Below are 23871 nucleotides of genomic sequence, written 5' to 3'. Positions count from 1 at the left end.
GGGGCAATATTGGCTAAAACTGGGAGAATAGTGTTATGGTGTCAAGAGGTTTTGGAAGACTTAGGAAGTTCCAAACAGGGCCCAGCATCTCCATGTAAGGGGACCATTCATTTTTATGATGGAAGTAAAGACTACATATAAGTATTCTTAAAATCACTATTTAGCTCCCTCTCCTATCTATGCTGTATAGTGCTACTGAAAAATCCTGTGTACAATATCTTATTTCAATCCACTCCAGACAGGTCATGTGATGCAGAAGCTTCAGATCCTCTTTAGAGGGAGCAGGGCTAACAATGGGTGCAATGAAGCTGGTGATTAACATCATAGTTCCGGGAATTCACTCCCGTTGATGACAGCTCCATGACCCAGGAGAGCCGGAGCTTTTGCATCATGAGAGCAGACCAGAGCAAATTAAAATAAGCTATTCACACAGGGTTTTTTTTTCACAAGGCTTATACAGCATAGTTAGGAAGAGGAGGTAAGTATTGGTTTTAAGCATACTTATATGTAGCTTTTACTTCCATTTTCTTTATGTTCATAAAAAAAATGAACTGTCCCCATACAAAGATGCTGGGCACTGTTTAGAACCTCCAAAGTCTTCCAAAACTCCTTGACACCCAAACACTATTCTCCCAGTTTTCTGCATTTTTTTGGATAGTGCTGGTTTGAAAAACACGTGTAAATATTTTATTTCAATTCACTCCAGTCTGGTCACATAATGCAGAAGCTCTAGCTCTCCTGTGTCATGGAACATTCAACAATGGGGCTGATTGATCTACTGCCCAACTGGAGCTTCTGCATCACATGACCATTCCGGAGAAGAATGAAATAAGATTTTTGTGCAGACCTTATCTTACCAGCACTCTACAGCATAAATAGGAGAGGGGGGGAGCTGTGGTTATATTTATATGTAGCCTTTACTTCCACTTTACTGTATAACTAATGCATAGTAATGATATCCATCTACCACCCAAAACGCACTCTCAGCTCCTCCCCTGGCCTCCTCCTCCCATGCCCATCTCCAGGACTTCTCCAGGGCTTCCCCCATCCTCTGGAACTCACTACCCCAATCCATCAGACTGTCACCTACCCTCCTCATCTTTAGGCGCACCCTAAAAACCCATCTCTTCAGAGAAGCCTACCCCGCCCTCAGTTAATTGCCGATCTCCTCCGCTCTTCCCACCACTCCATCTCCCACAGCTATTTCCTCCTGTACCACTTTCCCCTCCCTCCTAGATTGTAAGCTCCAAGGAGCAGGGCCCTCGAACCCCTTGTGTATTGTATTGTTACTGTACTGTCTTGTGTATTGTCTCCCATTATATTGTACAGCGCTGAGCAAACTGTTGGCGCTATATAAATACTGTATAATAATAATAATAGTAGCTAATGAAATTAACAACAAGGAATGGTGACTTTGAAATTTAGGATTATAAAATTAGACTTAAAGTTACACTGTACTGTATACTACATTTAACCCTTTCGCTCTCAGAGCCATTTTTGCATTTGTTGCACACGTTTAAAAAATAATTTTATGCCTAAAGATTACACAAACCCCCAAATATAATATATTTTCTGAAATCAGACACCTTGAAGAATAAAACAGTGGTAATTCCAATTTTTTATGTCACACGATATTATTGCAAAGGTCTAGGAAATGCAAAATTTCAATAAAAATCACACTAAAGTGAAACTCAGGGCAAACAAAGACAATAAATAATCCTAATTTTTTGTAAATATAAAAGACGAGGTTGTAAAATAATAGTAATAGTAAATAGATACCCAAAATGCCAAACCCTAAATTTGTGTGTGCCAATGAAATGGCGACAAACTTTAGTACCCTATAATTTCTATAGATGATGCTTCAAAAGCCCCTATAGGTCATCAGTTTAGCGTTATAGAGGAGGTCTAGTGGTATAATTATTGCTCTCACCCCGGTGTGCGCGGCGATATGTAACATGTGTATCGCAATCGGCATTTTCACTTAACGTTTATTTTTCATCACATAGTGGACACAAAGTTTCCTATGTGATGATTTTTGGTGACAGGTTCTCTTTAAGTGTAAGACCCTACATGTCTCCTCTGTGAACTATTAGATGTATTACAATGCAAACCCCATTGGAAGTCATCTTTCCCCAGCTATTTGAGCAGGGAAAGTGAAAGCCGTGATCTGGAAGCTCCGCCATGGGCGTCACCTTCCAGTTCACACAAAGAAGGGGTGAATCAAACATTCACCTGCTCTCTTCTCTCCCCTCCACTCGCCGGCACCCGCCAGGAGCACGCCTGCAGGGAAAGGGGACAGGGCGGAATCAGGGGTTGTGAAAGCAATCTGTTGCAGCAGAGCTACCTGACAGGCAGAAGTCTGCCTGTCAGTTTTATACACAATCCCAGGGGTCATGCAATGAAATTTCAGCAAAATGGAGTAGCCTGCTGCATAATTTTTTCACTTTGATTTTCAGAGTGTCTTTGAATTCAGTCCTCTGTAGGTTGATCATTTTAATTTCCATCAAACGATGGGGCATCCTTATGTTCCTAACACATTACACAGTCCATATCAGTATAGATATCCAGCATATTTTTCCCCTTTGAGATCAGATGTGTTTTGTAAGTGTTCCTTTAATTTTTTTGAGCAGTATATTTTTCCTAGATTCATGCTGTATACAGACTGTTTTCTTTTTTGTGCTGTGTAGTGAGTCCGTTTGACTCACTTAGGGGCTAATGAACTCAGCTGAAGCAGGTTGAGTGTTCTGGGCTTCATAAAACTCCCAGGCTGCCTAGGGAGATTGCTCCATCCTGGAACCAGTTTTCTGTGCAGGACAGACTGGGGAAGCAACCGTTTACTGGTTTTGTGAGATTAAGTCTGTGTGAAAGAAAAGTGTCTGAGCAGCAGAAGGTTGTTTCAGGACAAGTAGTTTTTTGTAAATTGAGTTTGAAAAACTGCTGAGCAAATACCATGTGACATAAAAAATTTGCAACACCCACCGTTTCATTCTCTAGGACCTCGTTTTAAAAAAAAATTGTAATGTTTGGGGGTTCTAAGTAATTTTAAGCAAAAAAAATGCAGATTATTACATGTAGGAGAGAAGTGTCAGAATAGGCTTGGGGCTGAAGTGGATAGAGGTACAAGTTTTATAAAGACCAGGGAGTCTTTTTTTTTACAAAAGATTCAAGAGCAAAGCTCAACAGTCCCTGGACTTAATTCCCTCACATAAAGGGAGAATAAACAGGTTCATGGATCATGCAGTCCATGTAGTCTATTGTAGTATGTAATATGTTCCACATCAGGCAGAGGGTAATCCAGAGGGTAAACAAACAGTTATCTCCCCTGTCAGCTCCTGCACACTGCTTTGCGTGGCTCTGCATGCCAGAGCCATGCAAAGCAGTGTGTTTACAGTGAAACATAAACACAGCCACACAGTTACAAATGGCACACAGCACACAGTTAAACCTTTGATCACCTCACATGTTAATCCCTTCCTGCCCAGTGCCATTAGTACCATTAGTACAGTGTGAGTACTTTTTATTAGCACAGATCACTGTATTGGTGTCACTGGGGATGTCAGGGACACCAAGTCAGTTCCCCCCAGTGTCAGAATGCCCACCGTAGTCCCGCAGTCCCGCTAGAAGTAGCTGATCGTCACCATTACTAGTAAAAATGAAATAATAAAAAAAAAAATCCCGTGTGACGGAGGGTAGGCAGGACAGAACACACAGAGCAGATGGCAAACACACAAAGCTTTATTGAGACAACAAAATGACAGTCACTCAATGGGGAAATGGCAGGGAGGGTGATCTCATCAGTAGGGGGGCAGCAAGGAGGGGCTAAAACCCTCGTAGTCCAGTATCGAGAGCAAAGAAAAAGTCTCTGTAGCAGATTGCAATCCAACAGGGGGGTTAAGGGATCAGCACAGGGACAGTTCAGGTAAAACAGGGGAAAACATATGCCCACGGATCCGACAGAGTTTCCGGTCTCCCAGGGATAAGAAAGTAAGACACAGGTACCTGTTGGAGGTCCGGGACAGGCGAGGGGTCTCTCCCTTTGGGCTGGGGGTCTCGGGCAGGCTGGCTTGTGGGGTTTCCCACCTTTAGACTGGGGTCTCAGGCAGCAGGCAGGCAATCTCCCCCCTTTGCTGGGGCCTCAGGCAGGCTGGCTTGTGTGGTCTCCCCCCTTTGGACTGGGGTCTCAGGCAGCAGGCAAACAATCTCCCCCCTAGGCTGGGGTCTCAGGCAACAGGCAGGCAATCTCCTACCTATGCTGGGTCTCAGGCAAGGCTTGCAGGCAATCTGCCCCTGGGCTGGGGGTCTCAGGCAGGCTGGCAGGCAAGGTACCCCTAGGCTGGGGTCTCAGGCAGGTTGGCAGGCAAAGCACCCCTAGGATGGGGGTCTCAGGCAGGCTTGGGTGTGGTTCCCCCCTTGGCTGGGGGTCTTGGCAGAGTCTAGCCACGAGGGTCCCGCCGCAGCTGGGCTCCCTCAATGGTTGCGCAGTGGAGAAGATGACCGGAGCACCCGGCATCAGCTTCTTAAGCTGATGCAGGACACTCTCCGGTCGTCTTGGCAACTGGAACGGGCCGGAGCTGGCGGGCCTCGTCACCTGGCAACGAGGCACGCCCCCTGGACACAGGCCGTGCATCTCGTGACCTTTGTCCAGGGACATCCGCAATCGTGGGAACTTCCCATGCCCGCGCTGTGGATGACAGGGATCGTGCGGCGTCAGCCTGTCGCCATGATCCCTCTCATCTCTGCAGAGGGTTCGCACCTCTCCGCAGAGAGGTGTGAACCTCGCTAGCCTGTCTCCTCCAGCCTGGCCGGATGGGGACAAGATAGTGGCAGAGGTGAGAGGGGCCGCTCCTCTTGTCCTGCACGGCTTGGCTTCAAAGAGCCGCGGCAGGACGAGAGTTAGCAGGGGGGAAGGTCATCCTGACAGGGGGAAGCAACTGTGATGCCCAGTATATATACCGCCATTTGTAAACGCTATAACTTTCATGTAAACCAATTAATTTACATGTATTGGGATTTTTTTCAGCATGTAGACATGTAGCAGAATACATTTTGGCCTAAATGTATGATGAAATTTGATTTTTTAAATTTTTTTACTGGATATGTGTTACAGCAAAATGTCAAAAATATAATTTTTTTCTCAAAATTGTTTTTGATGCAAAAAATATAGAACGCAGAGGTGATCAAATACCGCAAAAATAAAGCTCTATTTGAGGGGAAAAAAGGAAGTAAATTTCATTTTGGTGCAGCATTGCATGACCGCGCAATTGTCAGTTAAAGTAACCCATCACTGTAATGGAAAAAATGGTCAGGAAGGGGGGTAAATCCTCTGGAGGGCTAGTGGTTAATGTTAGACTCTAGAAAAAAACATATTTGGCATTGTGACATTTCAGCAATTGCTAATGATAAGAAATGTAATTAATTAAAAATGATACTGTACTCATAAGTTTTATTTGCAACTCCCAAGGTTTTAAGATCTTTTGAAAGGCAGATTACTGATATATAGCAGACCGTGATAAAGGCACTAAGGAAATGGGAACACATGGTCCAACATACCCTGCTACTTCCTACTGCCGTGTTAATTAAGCAGAGAAAGGTCACACATTCATAATGTATGATTTGCTTCTGAACAAACCCATCTAAGACTTAATCCCAAATGTAGAGTAAATAGCAATAACCATGTTTGAACAAAATTACAAAATTACAATGCCTACATTCACCTAAAAACTTTTTAAATGAAAATCAAATGCCATTTTCTGTTTCTAAAAATAAACCATCAGACTGATTTAGTAAAGATTTATATGATTTCATTATATTTTCTAAGCTTCATTTGACAATGCAAGTTATAGGCATTTAAAAAGATAACTTGTTCAGGTTTCTTATAGCTGCAGGTAAAAAAGAAAAACAAAAAAAGTTGTCATATCACCATCAGGTCTAATATTGTAAATCAAGTTTGCTCACAGGACTGGTACATTTGCTGGATGTTGCTTTTTCCTCTTCTACTAAACTAGAGATTTTTGATTTCCTGCCAGTTCCATATGCACTATTAAAGAAAAAAAAGTGTCTTCAGCATAACCCATTGTTAAAAGAGTATGCGCAAAGGCATTTTTATTATAAATGGCAATAAAATATTAACAAAATGGTTAAAATGAATAGTTTGTAATTTTGTTCAGTCAGTTATGTGATTCATCTACCTCTGCCACCTTGTTTAAAACCACATCCCCACCGCCCTATAGCAGAAATACTACTTCAAGGCGGCAGTGGTGTGAAAAAAATCACGTATATATAAGTAGTTTTGAACCCTATGTGCGCCGTCATTCACAGCTGTCAGTCACCGGGTCCTGGCCGGTAATTACTCGCCGGTGCCCAGTGATTTCCGATGATCACCGTTGGGGAGGAGGACTGTTTTGTTTAGTAACAGTTCTCTTCCCTGTCAGTTGTGGCACACTGCTCTGGATGGCTGTGCACAGCACAGCCATTCAGAGCAGTGTGATTACAGTGAAACACACACACACCGCTCCCTAGTAAAACACTCCCAGCACACAGTTAACCCTTTGTTTGCCCCACATGTTAACACCTTCCTGCCCAGTGCCATTAGTACTGTGTCAGTGCTTTTTTTTTTAACACTGATCACTGTATTGGTGTCACTGGGGATGTCAGTGACACCAAGTCTGTTCCCCGCAGTGTCAGAATGTTCGCCGCAGTCCTGCAGTCCCGCTATAAGTCACTGATCGCTGCCATTACTAGTAAAATGAGAAATGAAAAAAAAATTCCCAGTATTATACCGCCATTTGTAAACGCTATAACGTTCACGTAAACCAATTAATTTACATGTTTTGGGATTTTTTTTTAGCAAAGACGTTGCAGAATACATTTTGGCGAAATTTGATTTTTAAATTTTTTTTATTGGACACGTTTAATAGCAAAAAAGTATTGTTTTTTTCCTCAAAATTGTCAATCTTTTCTTTTATAGCATACAAAATAAAAAACGCACTGACGATCAATTACCACCAAAAGAAAGCTCAAATCGTGGGAAAAAAAGGAATTAAATTTAATTTGGGTGCAATGTTGCATGACCGCGCAATTGTCAGTTAAAGTAACACTGCGCCGTAAAGCAAAAAATGGCCTGGTCAGGAAGGAGGGTAAATCCTCAGGAGGGCAAGTGGTTATCAAAGTAGGCAACAAAATATTTTCCTAGTTTAGCTAAGCAGCATCTTGTGTTACCTGCCTACTCTTTGCGCAATAAATTAGCAAATGACAGTGCTGTATCACTGCAGGTAACTAAGTACAAAGGAATCTGAAAAGCTAAAATATAAAATAATGGTGACACCTGCCTGGATATGCATGTTGGGCTCATGAATCATATCACTGGTCTTACACAAAAACCTTTGGCAGGTAACATAGTTCATTATTGGTATATCAGCTATGTAATTTATATACCAACAGTCCATGTTAAGGTTGAACTGACTTTTAAAAGGTTTTTAGAGGACATTTTGCAAATGAAAAGGAGGATTGCACTTCAGACTGCTTAGAGTTTTCCGAAGATTGAAAACAGCATAGACAGCTTAGAGAGATTAAAGAATTTATGGCATTTATATATTAAGCTTCATTGCACCATGCATATTAAGTGACAGTGGCAGGAAAAACTATTTATCTTATATCAGTCTGAGAAGCTACAAATCTACCATAACGTTCACATTCCTGCAGAACAAGATCATACAGATCATTAGCTAGAACTTTCAGTATGCTGTTATCTGCAACACTAAATATATCGATTGATAGTTATTACAAATAAAGAGTCATAAAGTGAAGCTAGTACATGCCGCATTTGCTGAGCTCCCAAGATGAAGAACACAAAAACCTTTGTATGAATCAGAATTATGGTATAGTACAAAATATAGTTAAGTTTTTTGCTCAGCTCCTTTTCAAATGTTTTACTGTTTACTGTTGAACAAACAATAATTCTACCCATTAATGTTACAACTTTGAGTTGTAAGGGATCTTCCTGAAATAGCTCACCCCCTCAATCTCCTCACGTATCACAAATCTACTAAGCGACATATCAGTATGGATGTCACACCACTCCCTTAAAATCAATCTTTCCAAAACCGAGCTTGTAATATTCCTTCCTCCCCCATCCCCCACTCATGACTTTACCATTAAGATCAACAGCACAACCATTAGTCCTTCCCCTCGTGCCAGGGTGCTAGGTGTAATCCTAGAGTCTGATCTCTCCTTTGGGCCCCACATCCAATCCCTGGCTAATTTCTGCCGCCTCAACCACTGCAACATTTCCAAAATCCGCCCCTTTCTGACCAATGACACCACAAAATAACTTATTCACGACTTGATTATATCCCACCTTGATTATTGCAACTCCCTACTCACTAGCCTACCTTTACACAAGCTATCCCCCCTTCAGTCTATTATGAATGCTGTTGCTAGACTCGTGCACCTTACCAACCGATCAGCGACTGCTGCCCCTCTCTGCCAATCCCTTCACTGGCTTCCGCTAACCCAACGTATAAAATTCAAAATACTAACTACAACATGCAAAGCTATCCACAACACTGCCCCTAGCTACATCACCAACCTCATCTGCAGATATCGTTCAAATAGCCCGCTCCGCTCCTCACAAGAATCTTGCTCTCTAGCTCCTTCATCAACTCCTCCCACGGTCACCTCCAGGACTTCTCCAGAGCCTCTCCCATCCTCTGGAACTCCCTACCTCAGTATGTCCGCTCAGCCCCCACCCTGTCTGCCTTTAGGCGATCTTTGAAAACTTATTCAGGGAAGCCTACCCCACCTCCACCTAAGAACTGTACTTGAGCCACCTCCATCAGATCATCCCCTGCAGCTATTACCTTTTGTACCACCTATCCCTTCCTTTAGATTGTAAGCTCCACGAGCAGGGACCTCCTATTCCTTCTGTACTGAAATGTATTGTAATTGTACTATCTCCTATTATATTGTAAAGCGCTGCGCAAACTGTTGGCACTATATAAATCTTGTATAATTATAATAATATATTCTAGCTAAGGTAAACCAACATGGTACAGATCCTTCCAAGTACAGTATGTCCTCTTTTCAACCACCCCATATTTATAAAGCTTAAACAGCCTTTCTCAACCTTTATAACATGGAGGACCCCTTAAAATAACTTACATTTTTCAAGGAACTCCTGCCAATTATTGCTATATTCACCACTCACTGGACATTTGTATGAATATTATGCTGATATATAGGAATAAATAAAAATGTAAAAAATTAGGTGCACTTACCATACCGGACACCGAGGGCTGTTCTATACAAGAAAAATATTTCAGTAATAAAAATGAAATGAAAAGAATGATAACTGTAATGAGCAGCAAACACAGGAGACGTTCAAAATCGTAGTGTTCCCTCACACTGGTGGTTTGTGGTGAATGCCCCCTTTAAATAGTTGGTCTGTGCAGTGCTCCCTTAAGTTGGTGGCCAGTGGAGAAGGTCCCCTTACATTGGTGGTCAGTGGGAAAAGGAAAACTTTAGAATAGAGGTCATCAAGAAAATGCTCCTTATATTGGTTCTCACTGTGAAGAATCCCTTGTTACAGATAGCTAAAAACATTATTGGTGTCAGTGGTTACTTATTGTTAAGAAATCAAAATTATGATTCGGCACTTATATTGATGGCAAGCTTGCAAAATATTTGGTTTTTATGATTAATCATAATTAATATTAATATGTGTGAATTGTCGTCTTATACCGATGATATTATTTTATTCTTCAGTAATATAACTGAGACCAAAAGATATATAAATTAAGCTGAGACAGTAAATATGAATGAGTTAGCTGAGGCCAGCTAAACCACCTGAAGACTATATTTAGGCATAGCTGGTTAAAAGTATCTGAAGTAATGTCAAGGGTATTAGGAGGACTCATTATAGATTTACTATTACATTATGTATTTTAATAGTATCTGTGTGTATTTAGTATACGTTTCTAACATTGATACATATATAGTTTAGTGATTATACATTGATATGTTCTTAAGCTATATTATTCTTTAAATATATAGCTGAGGGTTACATCATCTGCTTACAATATTATGTACATAAGCATACATATGTTCCTGTCCATCAAAAACATCATATGTATAGCATCCCCTTCCTTTTATGAAATGGCTTTGCTAAGCAGTAATAATTTCCATAGAAGGTATTAAGATCACTAACTATGACGTAAATTTGCCTCATAAAAGACCATGAGACTACGGACAAGGGAGACACTCACACAATAACACTGACACTTTGTCACACATGCACACACACGTATGAGAAGCTGGAACAGGTGCTTACTGAAGAGAATATCGTCATTTCTGTCTATTTCCGGCTTCTTCCCAAAAAGACATGAGAAGGACAAGAACATGAAGGACAGAACAGCACATGGCCGGACTTCTATGATAGATAATGGTGACTTATCTTTAAACTTTTGCTTGTTATTTCTACAGTAGTTTTATTTACATGGAACTGTTCATGATACGCTTTACACTGTTATTTTACACCATTGTGTGATAGAATAAAATCACACTTCATTTTTTATTTCAATGGCTCTTTCATTCATAATCGCCTCAAGACACTAGAAGAAGTATTATATGTGTCTAAAATCCAACACTTATATAAGAGTCAGACCAGCTAAAAAACTCTAGGGGAACCCTAGTTCTGCAGGACTCTGGTTGAGAAAGACTGGTCTACAAACTAACCAAACATACCCCATTTCCCTCTAAATTCTGAATGCACTCACCTCAGACTTCCAACTATATCCCTCGTCTTACAATATAATTGTATCTACATTCCAGGGGCGGACTGACCATTTGGAAACTTGGCCACTGCCCGAGGGCCCGGGGTCAGTAGGGGGCCCCATGAGATGCCTCTGGTACCTTTTTCATAGGATTTTTTGAGTTTGGGCAAGGACACAGGGGCCCCATGATCCCCTATTGCCCGGGGGCCCCATGAGCTGTCAGTCCACCCCTGCTACATTCATATATATACTTTAGCATATGTTCAATAGTTTTTTTTTTTAATTGTCCAGAGTTGAGCTTTAAGCTTCCATTCCATAGCTGTATAGTATTGATTATCATGTTTAGAGATGTGCACGAAGTAAAAAAATTAGTTTCATTTTGGATTAATTCTTTAAGTTAATAATTTCATTCTGCCATATTCATTATTTTAGAATGATTCATTTTTGGAATTTCTTGCTTATTTTCGAATCATACGGATTAGTTTCGTATATTCAAATTCGGATCCACAAAGAGAAATGGAATGAACTGATATCCGAAAAACAAATGGAACAAAATTAATTTTGTATTAATTTATTATGTTCATTCATTACAAAGAGAAATGGAATGATATCCAAAAGAGAGAATGGAACAAAATTAATTTCAGATTAATTTGTTTAGTTATGATTCAGATATTCTGATGGATCCATCTGTATCCAACCCAAACACAATAAGTAGGAAATTGTAATCATCATCTTATTTCGGTTTTGTACCTTACTGCATTTTTGCAATATGTTTCCATTTCATCTGTAGTGTATTTTTTATAATAATGAAAATGGTAATGCAAAATATAAACAAAAATGGATAGGAAAGAACAAATGGATTAATTTGTTATGTCGTTAAATTATTTTGGAAGCTTCTAACATTAGCAAAGAACCAAACTACTGCATCATGTCATTCAAATGAAATGAATGAATATGAATTAATTTTATTGATTCCTTATAATTTATTTTGGATTAGTTGAAATCCTTAACTATTGGGATTCGGAGATTCGTATGCATCCGAATCTCCAAATAATGACAATTATGTCCGAATTTCAATTCACAACCAAACAAATCGAACATTTGTCTAATTGTGTTACAGTACATCCTGTGACTGAGATATGCGGGTAAAACACGTTTCTCTACTTTAGTATATCTTCTGTTTTCTATTCATATCAGCAATCTTAGTACAATCCCATTTCAGCATGCAATATAACAAGAGAAATGGACAAGCGGGTAGCAGGGATGATCTTTCAGTTTTTATATAATTGAAAAGAAGGAAATAACTGAACATATGCATCAGCATGTTCATGTCTCCCTCTTTTGTGCCCCTCCGCTTCTTCCACGCAATATTTTTTTTCTCTTTGAGTCCAATTTATCCCTTAGCACTGCAGTTCTCTCTCTCTCTCTCTCTCTCTCTCTCTCTCTCTTTCTCTCTCTCTCTCTCTCTCTGTCATTAGTATTCTCCTTTTTCCCATAATGTATGAGATTTCCAGGTCTCTTAGTACATACGGCCGAATGCAGGCAAATTCATGCAACAAATGAAATATCCTGAAACTCTTTATTCACTGAGCACAAGTGAAATGATGCATATCCTTCCATTAATAGGGAATCCTTTTATCATTAAGCCTAACCTATTCCTTTCCCACAGCAGGCAGGACCACCAGCTGACATGATTGTGTGAGCCCTCTGTTACTCTTTTCCAGTGTTCTACTGCCTGCTTTCTAGCGCTCAAACATTCATAATATGTTCCCCCTGAAAGTGAACTGCAGTGCATTAGCAAAAGGACAACGTAGCAAAGTTTAGTCTGTTTATTTTACATAACAACAGCTTCCAGTGGGTTATGGAGATGGAGAAATATTTTCTCTATTATCAATTAATAGGGACGTGGCACTATGGTATAAATTGGGTCTTGACCTACCACCCGATGGTCGTCCCATTTTCCTTTCTTATTATATATTGTGTTATGGAGATGACTAATCAGGCAACAGCATTCACTGACCAATCACCTGGAGTTAGCCTTGTACCTTAGAGACAAGTGAAAGTGGATTATCCAGAAGTTTGTGCATGGCTTCTCCTTTACATTGTACTGCTAATTGATTTTTTGCAGTCGTTGAAGCAGATCATCACACAGCTTGGGCTTCCATTTGGATGCTTCTTTATTTGACTGTATCATACAGCCCCTGACCTTTTCCCCCCCTCCTCCTATCTCTCCTGCATACCTTGTATAAAAAAGATCCATGTACTTATCTGTTTTTAATCTTGTCCAGTCATATTATCCAGCAGCTCTGGCTCCCCTGTGTCAGTGAGCAGCTGCTGCAGGGGAGCATCAGCAATGGTTGGCCAAGGAAACCTGTGTGTTACTGCTTTGGGAATTTACAGCCGTTATTGAACACTCCCTTACATAAAGGAGCTGGAGCTGACGAATCACTTGACTGGACTGGATTAAAAAATGTAAGTACACAGGTACATAGATCTTCTCTATACAGGGTAGCAGGATGGATGGGGGGATATTTTAAGGAATAATTAGACTTATTTATTTATTTCAGGTACTTATACAGCGCTGTCCATTTACGCAGTGCTTTACACATATACAGTATATATTGTACATTCACATCAGTCCCTAACCCTCAAGGAGCGTACAATCTAAGGTCCCTAACTCACATTCATACATACACATACTAGGGACATTTTAGACAGGAGCCAATTAACCTACCAGCATGTCTTTGGAGTGTGGGAGGACTTAGCCTTTACTACCACTTTAAATTATGCCTCTTAAAAGAGGCATTCCAGAGGTTATTGGTCCTTTGAGCAGAAGGGGAGAAAGTGAAGAGGAGTGGCTCCAGCACTGCTTGGCGCAGCCTGTCACTGTTGCACAGCCTGCGGGTGTAGCAGTAGATGATGCTCAATTTCTTTCACTGTCAGCATAGTTTCTCCCATAGCTCCTCCTCCCTCTGTAGGCATGATATCATTGGCTCCTGCTATGGCTTCAATTGCACAAGTGGCTGTTACACCATTAGGCTTTGGAGCACATACCTCTAGGATGGATTTGTTACCTCCTGGTTCTACTTCAGTGAGAACTGTGTGAGAACGCTTTAGTAGGCATTCCCAATAGCAGAACCAGATCTGTTCTCCACTTCCTATGACAACCAAAGGTCAGCATGCAGTTTTTTCTTCTGCAGATAGTTGCAATGTTTAACCACTATCTCAAGATACTGTATTTTTCATCTGGATTAGTGGACTCCGTTAGTCTAAAACAGCAACAGTAATTCCGAGACTGCTGTTGCAGGTGAGACTTATGACCTTTACTTTACAGCAGTTGAGTAAGGTTTAGTAGCAATTTGACTAATGTATTCTCTGTTATTACTCATGGTTTTGATGTTCCCTTTATTGTTTCTGTATTATCTGACACTTTAAATACTGCACATTTGTGGCAAGTCTACTATGTCTTACAATAGTGTTTCTATCGTATCACCCACTGTTGAAGATGTTTTCAATCCTTGTATTCCACAGTCTCTTTCAGTCACTAATTTTGCTTCATCTTCCCACTGTTTAGTCCTATGGTGTTTTCAATGTTTTTCCCCTTAAGAAACCTTCCAGTGCGAATTGTCAATGCTCAGTCATCATTTGCAAAGGTCTTCCAAAGAATTAATGACAGCATTTTTATCTGAAATGAACAAAATGAGGAATAACCTGAAGAGGACCAGTATAGAGCGATCCCACAATCATTTACTAAATGGCATCAGGTCTTTTGTATACAGGATATTCTTCTGCAATGGGTGTACAATTTCAAAATTTTTGTGCCACTTTGTTTCAGCCTGTTAGCATTATTCTAGAAGCGTGTCATAATTATTGTGGCTTAATGAGGACATGCTGGAGACTCTGGAGGGAGGGAAGTGTTTGTAAGTATTTTCCTGGGCAGAAAAGAAGGGGCCTTCTGCAGAGAGACTGCTGCACCTGGGGAAATAGGAGAAGTGACATTTTGCTGAGGAGCAGAGCCAGTGAGTGAATGACGGTACTTGAGAAGAGTGGTAGAGACAGAGTGGCCACCATTCCAGAACAGTGGAGCAAACCCTGGATGCTGGGGAGCCTGCTGTCTCGCTAAGGATCTGGACACTGAGGGCATTAACAGAAAGGGACACCTTTCCTGTGGCTTACAGGAAGCTGGTGAGAGGCCACTGGCCAACCTTGCACTGCACCTTTGTAACAGAAGGACAAGGTTTCCTGTAAAGGAACACTGTATTATTGTTTGCATCAGTTCTAACACTACCCCAAGCATGCCAACATAGAATTGTGGGCCCCAAGCAACTGGCCAGCAGAAGGAGCAGAGTAGCCTACAACTGACTGCTGAACTGAAGTTCTTCCCTTCATATAGGGTTACCTAGAATAGGGTGCAGAAGGGGTTGTGCTGTATGCCTATTATTGTGATTACAGCACATTCTTGCCCTTGCTAAAACATTACAGTGTGTTTCTCCCTCACCTGCTAGGTGTATTAGAGAATGTGTTGCTATTCATGGAGTCATTGGCACAGGGGGATCCAATGTGTCAAGAGACTCCTTTGCAGGTAATCACTATATGGAGTTAAAGCGTTACTAAACCCAGGGCCCTGAATTCACTATATCTAGTCTCCCACAGTACACAGAACATGGAAATACAATTATTTTAGTAACTATAAACTGCGAAATACCTTTTTTCATCAGCAGTTAGTAAGTTCTTGTGACTTCTATCAGTGTCCAGCCAAGCACTGGTTAAGGTAGGAGGAATTTTCATTCAGTTACAGACCCCCTGACCTCTGTCTGGACAGTGCTGATTGGCCCTGTGCTGATCACATGCACTCTCCCAAGAAAAAAAACCTCTCTAGCAATACACATCAAACTGAGCATGTGCAGCATGACTCCATACAATATGTTTTATCAGGAGATAAGAGAGGAACACTGGAAGAAGGGGAGAATCAGAGAAGACAGGATAAAACAGCATTTTTACACAATGCCAAGGATTAAAACCTTAGGTTCCACAGTGAGTATAACAAGCATGCTTTACTACATACACAGACTGATTTTACTGTTGTGGGTTTAGTAACATTTTAAAAGTCTTTGGTTAAATTTGATGCAGTCCCAGTAGGATTCTCTTCTCCCCTGCTTTAAATCTGACCTAGACCTTCCAAAAGGGCATATGTTTTGTCTTCAACTAATCACAGTGTAAATTTATCTCCCAATGTAAATTTATGCATGGATGATATTTTTGAGATGGGGTACACACTACATCTAAATGTTTAAAGAAAACACTTGATCCTTCTTTTTCCAAAGATAAATTTCAAAAAGCACTGACTCCAGCAAGACTCAAAGAAGTCCTTTCTTGGTTAAACATTTATTCAAACAGCAGGATGGCAACCTTACTGTGTAGGGGTTTTGAATTCAGTTTCAAAGTTCCTAATTTTTTAGGTATAGTTTGCCAATTTGTTAAAAACATATGATTAGTTTCCCAGTTCCCAGAGGATTTGCATGAGGAAAAAAAATTAAAAAAAGGAGGAAGTAGGCAGAGTTTTGTTTGTCCACCTTTTCCTAATTTTCATTTGGAATTCCTTATTCATTAAGGAATTGTTCCCAAGAAGGAGCTGGGTTTTTCACCAATCATTCACAAATTAGCATTTCTGTTAAGTTGTTCCTGTTTAATGAGGCTAAAAAGAACCTGGCTTTAGTTTTAATTCTTCTTTTGATGGTGCTTTTCTGCTTTTGCAACAATTTGGTTTTGGTGCTTTGTTGAGGCAGATATTATGTGTTTCTCATCTCCCCATTTACTTTCCTGGCTTTAATTCCTTAGGGTTAACTTGGACAATTTATTTTGCTTTGTAATGTTTCCCATGAATTTTGAAGCTGGTTCAACCTTTTCCAATAAAAGTATTTTTGTGGTGTTTTGCCTTACTTTGATGAGGTTCTTTTTATGGCCCCCCTACCCCCTGATTATGAGAGTTACTTTCTGACGGTTTTTACATTTGTAAATATTTCAGCATTCCATTAACAGAAGAGAAAATGTTGTTGCCTTCTACTTTTTTACATTTCTGTGTATTACCAGTGGTTCCTACCTATGGAATTTAGCCTCCCTTTTGAAAAACAAAGTATTCAGTTGGTAGTGATGTGATGCTAAAGGACGTTAAATCTTTGTCTGCTCTTTTGTCTTTCTTTTCTAGGGTTATTCCTATTGGTAGGGTTTTTTGTAGGAGGTTGCCTATGACTATTAGAGGTGTAAAATCTCCTTATTGCCAAATTCAACCTTTCTAGGGAAGTGAAAGACATTCTCAAATTCTAGGATATTTCCTTAAAAATGTTATTGACCATACAGTTTGGCAGTCAGATTTTGTGGATGGCACAGTGCGTGGTGTTTTTACTGATGTCTTGGGCTCCAGTTTTGGGGCATTTTGGGAAGGGCACTTGTATGCAAAGTCATGGCATTTTTCTTGTTAAATCCCTGAGGTTATAAGGAACATGGTCTATCTGATCGCAGCGGAGCCCACTTTTACAGGAGACCACCGTCCATTGAGTGCTGTCCTTGGGATTGAGTGAGCCAAGCAAGATCAGAGACTTCTGGCATCCAACCAAGCTCTTCACCTGTCAGCTGGCCACACAGTGATCCAGACATTGTGGCTGCTCATCTCTCCTTTCCTTGTGACTGTGTTGTGTGATCAGTGGGTTATATGTGTCCTGTCACATTTTTTTTTGTGAGTATATAATATATATTATTTTAATAAAGCTATTTGATCCTCTTACTACACCAGAGGTCTGTGCTGTTTTCTCCTTTCCCTTGTTTTTGTCTTCACAAGTGGAGTTCCCTCCCCCTGATTACAGCAACACTCCGAATGTGTAGTAGTTGTGTGTCTAGGTGTTGGGCTACCTGCTCAGTAGTTCACATTTCTTATTGATTTCTGTATTTATATTTATAATTTGAGGCCATATTCAGGTTACACAGCCTTTTGGTTTATAATGGTCAATCCAGAAAGAATTTAGAGCTATGAGCTGACACCCTTTGATGTACTTTTTTTTGTTTTTTGGCATCTGATAACTATTTTGTTTTATCTATCAGCAAAGTTAGACAATTGTTTTACAAATGAACAGCCTCCAATAGGCGAATGTGGATGACCACTCAGGTAACACTGACCAATCACCTGGAGTTGGTGCCTTAGAAACAGCTGAATGGCTGTAGCTGGTTTAATCAGCAGTTGGCGTGTGGCTTCTCTATTGCATTGCACCACTAATGGATTTCTTCCAGCCATTGCAGAAGATCATCATCCAGCTTACCGTCTACCCCCCTTAATATTTTTTTTGATGAGTTGCAGTTTTATTAAAATAGGAAATGGCATTCAGATTAGAACTGAATAGTTGTGTTAATTTGATTATATACTTAGGCCTGAGGTGCAAAAGCAAGATTTATTGTTGTTGGTTTTAGTTAATTGGTAATTTATCATTATTATTTTGGATAACCCCTTTAATAAAATACCACAACCTTTTCAAACCAACAATATATCAATTCAATCTTCATTTTGTCGTAATCTTTTCATTCCTGTCTGGCATCACATGCATTCTGACTCTAGCTCCTCAAATAAAATATGTCTGCACTTCCTCCTTTGGCAGTATTGTGATCTTTGATCTGAACACTTCCTTCTTGACTGCAATCTTTTGGCTGCTCAAGCTATTAACATGCTCTAAAATGCTTGTTCTCCCAAGTACAAAGGCCCTCTCTCCTGTACTCTTCATATCAAGTGTCCAACTCTCTCTCCTCTAATCATCCATCTCTCTAAACTGCTCTTTATAGGGGAAATCCACTATAATTTGTCTCCCTCCCCCTCCCCCCTCAAGATTCCATTTGAAGCAGTACTAAACCATCGTATCCTCCAAGAATGAGAGTGAGAGAATGAGAGCTGTGAAAATGTGGAATAGACTCCCTGAAGAGTTGGTTCTGGCCAGCTCAGTGAAATGCTTTAAGAAAAGACCTGGATTCTTTCTTGGATACACAGAATATATCTGGTTACTAACATTTATAGGTAAAGTTGATACAGGGAATATCCAATTGCTTCTTGGAGGATCAGGAAGGATTTTTTCTCCTGCAGGAGCAAATTGAATCATGTTTTGCTGGTTTTTTTTGTCTTCCTCTGGATCAACTGTGGGTAAAGGATTATAACTTTTTTTTATGGTTGAACTGGATGGACTTTTGTCTTTTTTCAGCCAGACTAACTACTGTATGTAACTATGTAACAATGGTGCCATATTAGCCTCCATTTAAATATGTAGTTGTCATGGTATTGCACATGTGACCAGCTATGACAACAGCTATTTGAAGGCTTGAAATATCAGTTGACATGCACACTGGAAACTGTGACAGTTATTACCAGAGGCATCCTTCAATATAGCATGCACTACTTATGTACTAGTATGCATTTTGTAAATGAAAGCACTGCAGAAAACAACATTTCTAACTTGAGTTTCCATCTTCATCACACAAAAATAGACCCTGATCCATTCTGACCCCATTGTGCTGCTAAAAGCCCATGTTCCTCCCCTTCACACCTCTTTGGCTTTATAAGGCCATCACTTCCCTTCACTGTTCGTGCATTTGAAAAAGAGGGCGAAGTCCCTGGAAACACGTCATTCACTCCCCTTCTCCCGACATCAACCAGGCATTTTGATAGGTGTCATCTTCATGTGCGGCTGAGAACGTCGCCGCTACTATCCATACTTTGAGCTGACCAGTGCCTTGTCATGGTCTCTGTTTGCTTAGTAATGCCTACAGCCTCACACTGATCCCAGCTGCTTGGTTTCAGATGTCTCCTAAACATGCTGTTTCATGCCAACTTCAATGTAAGTGCGCTGCCTACTTTAATAAAGTGATTTTTATCTTCTTCTCACTTCATCACCCTGCTGTTTGTTTTCTTCATTTCAAGAATCATTTTTCATAAAGTGGCATGCATTTAATATTTATATTAAACTGAGGTCTCAGTTGCGTATATTTACAAATATATGGGCCTATGACTTGTAATGTGCCTGGCGTCCTCTTCCAAACTAAGGTCTCTAATCACCAAGTATGTGCCTAGCTATAACAGATTTCATTGTTGCCTGATTATTGAATTGAATAAAAGATGGATATTCTATCTGAAAGATTTAGTTTTACATAAAGTAGGACAGAGCTAACATGTTATAGCATAGGACACGACTGTTAAACGGTTATTTAGTGCAAATAAGTACACCTTACTGTGGAATGAAACATTACTAGATGAAAGTAAGTTAAGCTGACTTTAAAACTGTTAATTAGGTAAAAGGCCTTGGCATTAGTCAGCAATGTTATATCATTATACTTTATATATTACTGCACAATAGCACAAAGATTGCGAGTGGTGTCATTAAAAGATTGTATCAATGGATGCTTTGCTAATAGAACATTACAAAGTATTGAATAGAGGTGTTAATCTACAGCAGAACACACTGCATTCTATTAACAAAAGTGAAGGGGCAAACATTGCATTTCAGACATATAAAGCAAATTAATTACAATAATATATAAGTTTCTTTGTGTATCTGAAAAGGTACCATGGCAATTCTAGGGTAACCCAACTAGCTTACCACTAGCTAGAAGATATTTTTCATCTTAACATGCATACTTGAATAAATGATGCACTAAAAATGTTTTCACAATCAGGTTGGATCTTTAATTTTCAATATATGAAAAAGAAAATCACACTGTTTGCTAAGCAAGTTAATTTCCTACGCTTTGGACCCAATGCTTTTTTCCTCTCATTTCATTAAAGGACTAAAGAAGGTATGCTGTGCAAAAAAAAAAGAACATTTCTATATGATGATGGCAACAGAGGGGTGATGACAGCTAATCTGAGCTATTTATTGAAGCTTTTTACCTGTTTAGGCTACATATAAAATGATAGCCACAGCACTACACCAAGTGTATACCTGCCCAGTGGTGTATTTAGGATTCGGGCTGCCCTAGGCAACACAAAAATTGGCTTCCCAACACACACCACCACACACACACCACCACACACACACACACACACACACACACACACAGACCCTGACACTGACCAACACATCTCTCCCCCAAGAAGAGAGCCTGACATTGACCAACAACACCCCACCCCCCCACCCACCCTATAGAGCCTTCAACTACCACCGCCCCCCATACACTGGCAACCTCCCACCCTGGAAAGAGATAAGACACTCACTTTCACAGCTCTGGACATCCCCGGGAACAAGAGTCAGGCTCTGCATACACCGTCAAGCAGCCCACAACCCCTCTCAGATCCCACCTGGTCCCCGTGTTGCTTGTGTCCCTTCTTTCATTCCTTCTTTCGGGGGGCGGTGCTGCCCACCTGAAAAATGCTGCTGCCCCCCTGAAAAATGCCACCGTAGGCAAATGCCTTGTTTGCCTTGTGGTACATACATCCTTGTCCCTGCCATGCTCTGAAAGCTCCCTAGTGCTCACTGAAAAGTATGTAAGAAATCCATTTACACTTCACTATCAGCAGAATAGTTTAAATAGTGGGTGTGAAAATGTGTCCCACTCTTTACATTTAAAAAAAACAAAACAGAAAAACAGATCCATACCCTGTACACAGGTTCACAGAAACAGAGCAGGCAAAATGCCAGCAGAATAGAATTTTCCTTATTGGCTCTTCTGTATACACAAATTATCAGAACCCCATAGGGGAGATCTTTAAAATTAGTTCTGCTCATTTTCAAAGCTAATAGGCAAGGGCTTGTCGAACAAATGAAATAGGGAGTTGGGCAGTGCCCTAGAGGGCATGTACTAATGCAAAAATCATTTTCATAAAGAAGTGTTCAGTGGGAAGGGGATCCTCTTATATGCTATTTTAAGGATGGCATTGGGAAACCACCAATCCTTTTAAATACATCCTTGGCAGACGTTTTTAAGCTCTATGTGGTGTTATAGAACAATATGAATAATACATTTATATAGTGTTCTAATAATGCTTGGATTTAATATAGCATTAGTAGCACGCTCCTGATAACGTCAACTTTGTGATGAAATGCGTTGAATGGAGCCTGATGTGACGTCACCACGCTGAACTGCCATCGGCCTGAACTTTCTTTGAGATTGATTGAGTTTTGCTGCAATTCTATGATGGCTTAATGTCTTCCTGATGCATATACATTGTAAGTGCAATTCTTTTACAACAATAAACATACTTTTAGAACATACTACACTATGAGCCTTTATATATTTTACATGCCGCAATTTGATAAAGAGTGGAGCGTTTCTGATGAGCCATAGGATCTGAATACTGCTATGCTGTGGGATCAAACCCTAAAGGCGTTTTTGGCTTTTCATTAACCACTTGCCCTCCAGAGGATTTATCCCCCTTCCTGTGTAGGCCATTTTTTGCGATACGGCGCTGTGTTAGTTTAACTGACATTTGCGTGGTCATGCAATGCTGCACCCAAATTGAATTTACGTCCTTTTTTTTCCACGAATTGAGCTTTCTTTTGGTGGTATTTGATTGCCTGTGCGCTTTTTATTTTTTGTGCTATAAAAAAAAGACCACTAATTTTGAGAAAAAAAAACTATTTTTGACGCTTTGCTATTAAACATGTCCAGTAAAAAAATTTAAAAAAACAAATGTCTTTGCTAAAAAAAAATGCCAGTAAGTCTAAATTAATTGTTTTACGTGAAAGTTAGAGCCTTTACAAATGACAGTATAGATACTGGAATTTTTGTTCTCTATACTAGTAATGGCGGAGAGCAGCGACTTATAGCGGGACTGTGGACTGCGGTGAGTGTTCTGAAACTGGGGGGGAATTGACTGCTACTGACATCCCCAGCGATACTAATACAGTGATCAGTGCTAATAAAAAGCACTGACACTGTACTAATGACACTGGGCAGGAAGGGGTTAACATCTGGGGCAATCAAAGGGTTAACTGTGTGCTGTTTTACTCTGTGCTGTGTGTGCTTTACATTGTAAGCACACTGCTTTGTATGGCTTTGTATGGGGCCCCTTACCCGGAAATTCAAAGTCCTCCTGCTGCCCTGTAGCTGTATTTCTGCTATAGCGCTGTGGAAAAGTGGTTAAATAACATTTAGAGTGCAATATTTCACAGAAAAGAATGATGCACACTATAAAGGCAGCTTCAGAAGGCTGCAGCTTAAGAGCTACACACCAGTTCAAGAGTTAAATGGCAAAAAAAATTTATTTTTTACATTGGATGAATTGAGATATTGTCAATTGGGACATTTTGTCTCAACGCTCCCCCAACCACTGAGGATGCTGGAGGACATGTTTCCATTTGAAAAAATGTTGAGTGCCAATATATAAACATGAACACAATTGAAATTAATTATGATTGTTTAACCAGATGGTATTTCACACTGAGTTTGGCACATAGACGAGTAGAAATGTCACCACTGTGTTGGAGGGGATGTGGGGTGAGGGGGACAATGGCACATATATGGTGGGATTGCCCAAAAATACAGGTGTTCTGGCAAAATATAATTCAATATATACAGGAGATTTTGGGGATAACTATTCAGAAGGACCCATGGGTATGCCTATTTTATAGGTCAGAGTAACATTATAAAAATAGTATATTATATCATTTAATTAGTGCGGCAAAAGGTCTAATCCCCAAATTTTGGCAGGTACAGGACCCTCCAACAATGAGAGATTAGATAGACAGGATTGAGTATATAAATAAGATGGAGGAGCTATACCATATAGATGAAGATAAAATGGATAGATTTAGAAAGGATTGGAGTAGGTAGTATGATTTTAAGACATCCGAAAAATACCTCGAAGTGATGGGGGCCCAGGTAGCAGAGTTGGAGAATTATACTGAATAACTGGACAGTGGAAAAGTAAAGAGAGAAAACAGTGGTCCAGACATAGACAGGTAAACAGGGAAGGAAAGATATGGAAAGAATTGCTTGGACAGGGGTAATTTAACAGGGTGGGAGGGGGATGAGGGTGGATAAGTGATTTGGAATGTATGTATTTTTGATAAATGATATATTGTTGATTCATGTATAGAAATAAAATGTAATAAAAGATATAATAAAAAAAAGAGGT

The sequence above is a fragment of the Staurois parvus genome, unplaced genomic scaffold (genome assembly GCF_062004578.1).
Source record: "Staurois parvus isolate SC_StPar_1 unplaced genomic scaffold, SC_StPar_1.0 ptg000258l, whole genome shotgun sequence".
Taxonomy (NCBI): Eukaryota; Metazoa; Chordata; class Amphibia; order Anura; family Ranidae; genus Staurois; species Staurois parvus.
This window is presented reverse-complemented; position numbering follows the sequence as displayed.